Here is a 9,573-nt window from a genome sequence, read left to right as displayed (position 1 = left end):
TTCTTTCTTGACATTTTCCATGGTTTAGTTGGTACCCTACTTATGTACCACTTCTTTTTCCACAGTTTAGGTCACCTGGATTCTACTCTGCTCCAAATCTCTCTCTACATTCCTACCTTCTTTCCTTCCTTCTCTTCCTCTCCTTCCCTTTCCTCTCCCCCCCACACCTCTCAGCCTCCAGAGTAGTTAGTATTACAGGTGTTTGCCAATAAGAATGCCAGTGGTCTTTTTAGTGTTTAAAACCATCAGGGGAAATACTTTGTCCAATATGTATTTTTACCATATTTACTATTAGTATAAATTGCACAGAGGAGTTTCGTTGTGATGTTCACAACTTGCCCATAATGTACTTTGATTAAATTCATTCCATATTTGTTAGTGTCCCTTTTTAAAGGTTTTTTTTTTCTAGGTCTCATACTGCTGTTTCCACACGCATATGTAATGCAATAGTCACTCCTTGTCACCATCTTTTTCCCATTTGATTTTTCAAAAATTTTTTACACGTCCAAATGTATTGTGATTTACTATGTATGGATATACTATGATTAAATTCATGCCTCTGTCATAAACCTCCTCCTTCTTGTATCCTATACAGTTTTTAATGGCTTATTTTATGTTAGTGCATATGTATATTATATATATGTATATACACATATATCTGACTTCAAATTAGAGAATTATGTAATACAATTGCCATGGGACAGAAACAGATACATTGATAAATAGAATAGAGGAATAAGAAATTAGCTCATGTGTCTATGGCCATTTTCATTTGGACAAAAGAACCACAAATATACACGGAAGAAAAGACAGCCTACAACAAATAGTGTTTGGCAAACTGAATATCTATAGGTAGAAGACTGGAACTAGACCCCTATGATTCAACATGTACAACAACTAAAAACTGCATCAGCGTTCTTAATGTAATGTCTGAAACCTTGAAACTAAGGGAAAAACATAAGGAATTCAATGGAAGATAAAGCAGAAGAAGCAACTTTTTGAATCAAACTGATTGCTAAAGACAAAAGAACAGAATTGACAAATATAATTCTATCAAATTAAAAAGTTTCTGCACATCAAAGAAAACAATAGCCATAATAAAAGAGACTACCCATAGAATGATAGAAAATCTTTGTAAGCTACTCACTTGACAAAGGATTAATATTCAGAATACAGAGAATTAAAAAAGAGCAAATAAATCAATAGCATTGTACTGCCATCTCTCAGAAGAAGTAAAAAAAAATGGTCAAGGAAGACACAAGGAAATTGAGGGCAGAAGGGAAAACCAGGAAGATAGTGAAGGAAGGAGTGACACTGTTCAAAAAGAAAGGTACTCATTACCTGAATTATGTAATGATAACCCCTCTGTACATCACTTTTATAATAAAGTATAAAGACGAGGAAATGGAATTACCATATGATATACCTGATATAGTGAACATACAAGAAACGTGAGCATAGAGATACTTACACATCCAAATTTATAGCAGCACTAGTCACATAGCCAGCTATGGAAGCAGACTAGATAAAATGTGATATACTATGGGCTGAAATTATGTTTTCAGGAAAATGACCTGAAGTAGTTATCATTTTGTGTGTGTGTGTGTGTGTGTGTGTGTGTGTGTGTGTGTACATTGAAATAGAATTTTACGCTGGGCTTTGTACTCTTGCCCCCCCCTCCCCCACATATATATACCTTATGTTCCATTATGTAGCAATACTTTCAGTTTAGGGTTTTTGCTGGTTTATTGGAGGTTGAGTCTTACAGACTTTTGTACTTGAGCTGGCTTTGATCTGTGATACTCAGCTCTTGTGCTTGTAAAGACATAAGCCACAGAGGCCCAAAAGGTTAAGAAATAATTTTGATGATAAATTCAGAGAAAGACAAATATTTTATGTTTTTGCTTGTATGTGACATCTGAATTATAATTGTATTAGAACCTGGTTTTTTTTTGGGGGGGGGGTCCGGTTGTGGGGCCTGAACTCTGGGCCTGGGCGCAGTCCCTCAGCTCTTCAGCTCAAGGCTAGCACTCTACCACTTGAGCCACAGCGCCACTTCTGGCTTTTTTTTTTGTTTATGTGGTGCTGAGGAATAGAACCCAGAGCCTCATGCAGGCAAGGCAAGTGCTCTACCACTGAGCCACCTTCCCAGCCCAAACCTGGTTGTTTCAATGTATTACAACAGCAATAATTGGATGGCCCCTGGAACTGCTTTGGGTAGAATTTGAAGTAATGAAGTTCTCCTGCATCCCAAAAATATGTAGATCATGCTGCTCTTCCTATTACAAACCAAACTGATGTGTTCTTTTGCTCTACCCAGATGGAAACTGTGGATAGGTGAAGACAAGCTGTTATTCTGGGTCATTGCAGTATATGCAGGCATCCAGTGGGCAGTGACAGTCCTGGTCCTTGATAGCTAGGTTGGTGGCACACACTTCACAGGAACAGTCTTCCTCCAGTTTGATTCTGACAGTTGCCATTAGTTTTACTGGCTCTATTGAGTACTAGTATTCTTTGATGCCATCCAGGGCCTGCCAATGATACCCTGGTCAGTTTTGCTGATGCCCATTTCCAGAGCAGTGATTTCAATTCCAATCACTGCTTCCCCCCACCCCTGCATTGCACCACATTGCAAGATGAGTTGAGAGAATGTCTTTATTGGGATGTGATGTTTTAGCATCAGCAGTTTAGCAAGGAGGGTTCTTTCTTAGTTGCTCATAAGTGAACTGAGCAGCCTGCTTGTATGGGACAAGGACAACTTCATCAATCACAATGGTCCTCTCCTATTTGCACTAATTCTAGTTAGACAATGTTAGACAAAAGACTGTGTTTTCAGCATCCACAGGTGGTCTACTGGGCTAAAGTCCAGTATCTGCATGCTACTTGCTGGGGTAGTGCCTTCTGGAGGTGGGATCATGTTGGCATTAAGAAAATCTGGCTGTCTGTCTGTTCTTAGCTACAGTCTTGCAGAAGGGTCAATTAGAACATTAAAGAAAAAAACCTTCATGAGTACTTAAAAAACCCAAAGCTTATCAGTAATAATATTATTTACCAAGACCTTAATAATGCTTAACTTCTGTCCTCATGCTCTGATAAGAGGTAGGGCTTACCACATGTTGTTATAGGGAAAAGAGTCCACCACAGCCTCATATAAAAAGATGACTTTATTGGGGAAGTGGATAGCTGACTGGCCAGGGATGCAGCACAGACTTGGGAGCTGAAACTGCAACCCTGAACGGCCCACAAGCTAGCGTTTTTTAAAGGCAAAATCCATGCGGTCAAACCTGGTCACACGCAGGTGACCAATGGGTTCACAACACACATAAAGGATTGCATAGTCATGTTAGGCCACACGCAGGTGGCCAATGGAGTTACCATCTATCTTATAGTAGTTGTTTAAACTATCCTATCATTTTGGTTTGAATTGGCGCACAAATTTGATGGGCAAAAGGCGGGGTTTACAGTTAGCCGGTAGTATTGCCAGTTAAGCAAGATTACAACCTATCTGCTTTATTGGTCAGTTTTCAACTGAACAATCACAGGTGGGTTAGGTTGTTAAGGGGAGAGGTACCACATGCATTTTTTTCTTTCTGGGAACTAGGCCTGTGGAGCCAAGATGTGGCCCTGTGATTAAGGTTGTTTCTCTAGTTTGAACATTGTTTAAAGGTTTTTAGTCACCACCCTTCAAACATGGAGTCTAAAATCCCTAAAACAAAGGCAAAGCTGAGGGCTGCTTCCATACATCACTGTCCATCATAGCTATATGCAGTAGCACCTTCTACCCAAGTGCCGGTGTGGCACTAGCCTTTGCTAAAACTTTTAGGCGCCCTGCTCTCTCCCCTAAGCACTACGAGCCTAGGTGTGGACATCCCTTGGGACCTTTCAGGTAGCTTAGTTGAGGCCTGAAGCACTGGTGTGGATATTCCTTGGGACGGTATGCTGATTGCTTCACCATCACCACCACAGCAGGTGTATGCTCTGCTGCCAGAAAGCTGACCTCCAGCTGTCTCTGTCTGGACCTTTGATTTGCCCACTGCGCTTCCCCATTTTCCTGTGAGGCAAGGCGTGGACAAGGCTTGTTACATCCACAGCACCTGGTGCTAAGAACAAGGATGACTGCCAGCATGCCTTCAAGCTGAGGGTTGCTTGTGTCATCACGGCAAGCTCCGTAGAGCCACTGTGCGAGTGCTCTGCTCTGTACTCCTGCTCTGTGTCAGGCACAGAGGCCACTGTGGGACCTCTTCAGGGCGGGGGGTCCAGAAACTGCAGCCACAGTGCTCCAGGCCCTTGGGCCTGCCGGCAGCCTGCGATTCCATCGTCACCTAAGCAACCACTGGGAGGATACAGTCAGGTACCTGCCTCCGGTACCCCTCGGGAAGGCTGTCCCCGAGGCCCAACGCTGCCGTCCTGGGTGAACTTGCTGGCGCCCACTGCCATGCAGCTGCCCTTGGGGCTGTGGGTTGCTCCTACTACTGCGGTAGCCCATGTCGCTACTTCTGCAGCTGCTGCATTATCTGGCGGCTGCGGCTGCAATGGCAGTTGCCCATAACATGGCCGCCACTGTCGTGAGGGCCGCCGTGGTCCTCACGGCTGCCGCAGCGATGACCGTTATTTTCACCATAAAGGCGGTCAATGCCGCGGATCCACGCGTAGCTGGAAGCCTCTCTGGCCGCTGCCTTGCCGTGACTGCGGCCTGGGCCTCCCGCAGCCTTCGGGGGGAAGCTGCGGCCTGGTTCACGGCTCGAGGCATCCCTGTCAGCAAAGTCCTCGGGGCTCCCGGGTGCCGTCCCACGCGAGCCTGTTTATTCCCGACGCTCTGGGGCTGGGCCTCCCGCTGCGGGCGCTTTTCTCACTGTGGCAGCGGATGGGCCACTTTGGGGGCCGCCGCCAGTGACCGCCATGGTCAATATGGCCGCCATCGCTCCGTGCGGTCATGGCCGTTAGTGTGGAAAATGTCGCCATGGCCGCTATGGCCCCGGCTGTCACCGCAGCCACGGCCATTCTGTCAACGCCGGAGACCCGCCAGGGCAGCCGGGAACGTCTTGGGCCGCCGCCATTGCCACAGTGGTTCGGGGCCCAGGCCTGCCGGCAGCGTGAGGATGCCGTGATCCGGGTACCTGTCTCACGGCCGGGAAGCGTCTTGGGCCGCCTCCATTGCCACAGTGGCTCGGGGCCCAGGCCTGCCGGCAGCGTGAGGACGCTGTGATCCGGGTACCTGTGTCACGGCGCCCCTGGCGGGAAGGCCGGCACCTTCCCTCCCAAAGCCGCCGTCCCGTACGAGTGTGCATTCTAAGGGCTGCGGCCGGGCCTTTGGGCACACTTGCTTCCGTGACTGTGGCAGGTGTTGTACGACATCTACTGACACGATGGCTGCTGCTGCTGCTGTGGCCATGGCCCCTAACAGGGCCGCCATCAAGGTTCCCCCCACCCAGATGGCTGCTGCCCACATGGCCGTTGCCGTTGCTATGGCCAGTGCCTCTAAGATGGCCGCCAAAAGATGGCCGTCTCGAAGATGGCTGCCGCGTTGCTATGACGGGGGTAGTCAATATGGCCACGGGGCCATGGCCGCTATGGCAGCCGGGAAGCGTCTTGGGCCGCCGCCATTGCCACAGTGGTTCAGATCCTAGGGCTGCCGGCAGCGTGCGGACGCTGTGATCCAGGTACCCGTGTCACGGCGCCCCTGGCGGGAAGGCCGGTCGCTCTCCTGAGGCTCAAAGGAGCCATCCCGGAGGAGTGTGTTCATTCTAAGTGCCCTGCGCTTGCTTCCGGGACGGTGGCAACGGATGTCGGACCTCTGCGCCTGCTGTTGCTATGGCCACGGCTCCGGACATGGCCGCTCCAAAGATGGCTGCCGCCAAGATGGCCGCCGCCAGCATGGCGGCCGCGTTGCTATGACCGCAGTGGTCAGTACGGCCGCCAGTATGGAAAATGTCCCCATGGCCGCTGTGGCCCCGGCTGGCACTGCAGCCGTGACCGTCAGAGTCACCGTGGAGTCTGTTGATGCTGGAGACCCGCCAGGGCAGCCGGGAAGCGTCTTGGGCCGCCGCCATTGCCACAGTGGCTCGGGGCCTAGGCCTGCCAGCAGCGTGAGGACGCTGTGATCCGGGTACCTGTCTCACGGCCGGGAAGCGTCTTGGGCCGCCGCCATTGCCACAGTGGCTCGGGGCCTAGGCCTGCCAGCAGCGTGAGGACGCTGTGATCCGGGTACCTGTCTCACGGCCGGGTACCTGTCTCACGGCCGGGAAGCGTCTTGGGCCGCCGCCATTGCCACAGTGGCTCGGGGCCTAGGCCTGCCAGCAGCGTGAGGACGCTGTGATCTGGGTACCTGTCTCACGGCCGGGAAGCGTCTTGGGCCGGGAAGCGTCTTGGGCCGGGAAGCGTCTTGGGCCGGGAAGCGTCTTGGGCCGCCGCCATTGCCAGTGGTTCGGGGCCCAGGCCTGCCGGCAGCGTGAGGACGCTGTGATCCGGGTACCTGTCTCACGGCCGGGTAGCGTCTTGGGCCGCCGCCATTGCCACAGTGGTTCGGGGCCCAGGGCTGCAGGACGCTGTGATCCGGGTGCCGGTCTCACGGCGCTCCTGGCGGGAAGGCCGCGCACCCTCCCTCCCAAAGCCGCCGTCCCGTACGAGTGTGCATTCTAAGGGCTGCGGCCGGGCCTCGGGACATGGCGCCTTCCACGACCGTGGCAGCCGAGGTCCTGCTTCTGCACCTACTGACAATACGGCCGGCGCTGCGGCTGCGGCCACCATCCCCAACGTGGCCGCCACCAAGATGGCCGCCCACCTAGGGCGCTGCTGCTACGGCCGTTGGGGTCTGTAGGACTGCTGCACGCCGGTGACCACCGTCGTGATGGCCGCGTCCGTGGCTGCGGCCTCCGCTGTGCTGCGGGTCAGGACCATCCCGCCGCCAGAGCCGCTGTGGCTGCGGCGGACCCGCCGGCCGCAGGGAGTCCTCTCGGGTGCCCGCACTGCCCCTTCTCGCGGAGACCAGGCGCTGTGGTTGCTGTTCATGCTCCTGCTGGTGCAACCGCCTCGCCCGAAAGGTGCGGACGCGGGGCTGCTCATGCCACCGTCTTCGTCATAACTGCCCTGACCGGCAGCCCCTTCCTTCCCTGCCGCCCAAGCCGGGATGTGGAGTCCACTGTGACGTGGCTGCGGCCGGATCCCAGGCCGGCCGTGACCGCGCGGGGCCGTCACGTGGTGAACGGGCCTCACTGATGCCATAGCAACCACCGTGGGGCTGCTGATGCTTGGGGGGCGGGCAGCACAGGGGCCCTGTGGGAAACTCTGGGGCTCCCTGCCCAGGCCTCTCTGCACCCATGCGAGTCACGGATCCCCGGCCCTGGTGGGGGATCCCGGAGCACCGAGGTGGAGGCCAGCCGTGACTGCGCCCCGGTGCCATGGGGATTCGAGCTGCTTCTGACACCAAAGCCGCCACGATGAGGACCCTGCTTTCCAGGCGATCGCCCCACGGAGGCCCGATCGGAACATCGCGGTGTCTCTCCCTCAACACGCCTGCCTCAAAAGTTCTTGGCAGCCATTGTGTGCAACCTTTTACCCTGGTGCTGAAATCAACTGGGAAGGATCGTCTCACCCTTGGGGCTCAGCTTGCTTCCATCCTCTTGAGGCTGCTGCTAGGGCTCGTCTACACTTTACTTTTGAAAGCAAAATGAATTTCTCTTATAACCCATTGCAAGAGGAGTGCACCGATCAATTTTGTAAAGAATAAAGTAAATGTTCTTCCAGAAAATGAATAAACCGAGAGCTCAGCTGGCTCTTGGTGGTCCACATCTGTGATCTGAGTTCCTAAGAAGGCAGGGAAGGATCCAGGTTAGAAGCCAGCAGGAGTAACAGAGTTTGGAAGAACCCATGTAGGAAATCAGCAGCGTCGGAGTAGCAAAATGCAGTTGCCTGTATTCCTAGCAAGTCAGGATGGTGTGATCTGAGGATAGCAATGGCAAGCCAGCCCAGGCAGCAAAGACCATAAGACACTTCTCCCTTATTAAGCAGTAAAAGAGCCAGAAATGGAGATGTAGCTGAAGCAGTGGAGAGCTTGCTGTGGATACAGAGTAGAACTATGGCTCAAGAGGACCTGAATTCCATTACAGCCAAAAGGAGTCAAATGAAATAGGGAACAAAGAGGATTATTTGAAATGCTCTGTCTGTCTGTTAGTTCAACAGGCTCCTTTCCCATAGCTTAGCATGCTCCTTTCCCAGATCTGGTAGGCATTTTTTCCCAGAGTTCATTATTAGGCCCATTCAGTACTGGAAGTAAATAGAGCACCAGGCCCATTTAGTACAGGCAGTTAATAATTGGTCTCCTTCCCCTTTACCTTGAGATGACTCTCTACTGGGGCAGTACAATCATATAACAGAACCACTTAAAGTCACCTTCAATCTGGTCAGCTACAGACCCCTTATCTACTAGTTGGTCATAGTATCTCTCTTTTTGCCCCCTTTTTTCTCCATCAGGTTTTATTTTTCCATATTCACAGTTGTTAGAAATCTATTTTGACTGTATTCAACTTCCTTCATCATTCTTGCTACCCAGTACATTTCTGCTAATACCCACTGACTGAAATAATTTTTCTTTCCTTAACCTACCCCTTTTTGATCACCTGCTATCATTGAGTTTCTTTATTCTTTTTCTTTTTTTGTCAGTGATGGGGCTTGAACACTGGGCTTGGGTGCTGTCCCTGAGCTCTTCAGCCCAAGGTGAGCGTTCTACCGCTTGTGTCACGGCACCACTTGTGTTTTTCTGGTGGCTAATTGGAGATAAGCGTCTCACGGACTTTCCTGCCTGGGCTGGCTTTGAACTGTGATCCTTAGATCTCAGCCTCCTGAGTAACTAGGATTACAGGTCTGAGCCACCAGTGCCAGGCCTCATTGAGTTTCTTAATGTGCTCTTTTCATATATACCTGAAATGTGTTGCAAAGTTACTCTTCCTGTTTTTTTCTTTCCCTTCACCTTCTACTCTCAGTTTGACTTATGTTTTGTTTATGTATATAAACAATTATACTCATATGCATATATGTGTGTGTGTGTGTGTGTATATATATATATATATATATATATATATAAATAAAATCTCATTAGAATGGCACCATCAAAAAACAAGATCAGGGCTGGGAAGGTGGCTCAGTGGTAGAGCGCTTGCCTTGCATGCCTGAGGCTCTGGGTTTGATTCTTCAGCACCACATAAAGCAAAAAGAAAAAGGCCAGAAGTGGCACTGTGGCTCAAGTGGTAGAGCGCTAGCCTTGAGCTGAAGAGCTGAGGGACAGCACCCAGGCCCAGAGTTCAGGCCCCACGACTGGACCCCCCCCCCCAAAAAAAAAGATCAAATGATCTTGAAGATCATATATATATATATATATATATATATGTCAAAATAGAATAATAAAACTTGATAAAAACATTTGGGAAGTCCAAATGGGGAGAAGAAAGGCTGGTGGTGGGAGTGACTAAGCACAAGATGCATTGCATGCATATGGACATGTTAAAATGAAACCTTGTTGCACAAATGATTATATATAGGATATATATGCATATATATTCTCTATATGGGCATATGTAT

Source organism: Dipodomys merriami, unplaced genomic scaffold (genome assembly GCF_024711535.1).
Source record: "Dipodomys merriami isolate MVZ:Mamm:240054 unplaced genomic scaffold, mDipMer1.0.p SCAF_24, whole genome shotgun sequence".
In the NCBI taxonomy this organism is placed as follows: domain Eukaryota; kingdom Metazoa; phylum Chordata; class Mammalia; order Rodentia; family Heteromyidae; genus Dipodomys; species Dipodomys merriami.
The sequence above is the reverse complement of the archived record's forward strand: the minus strand, read 5'-3'. Positions refer to the sequence as shown.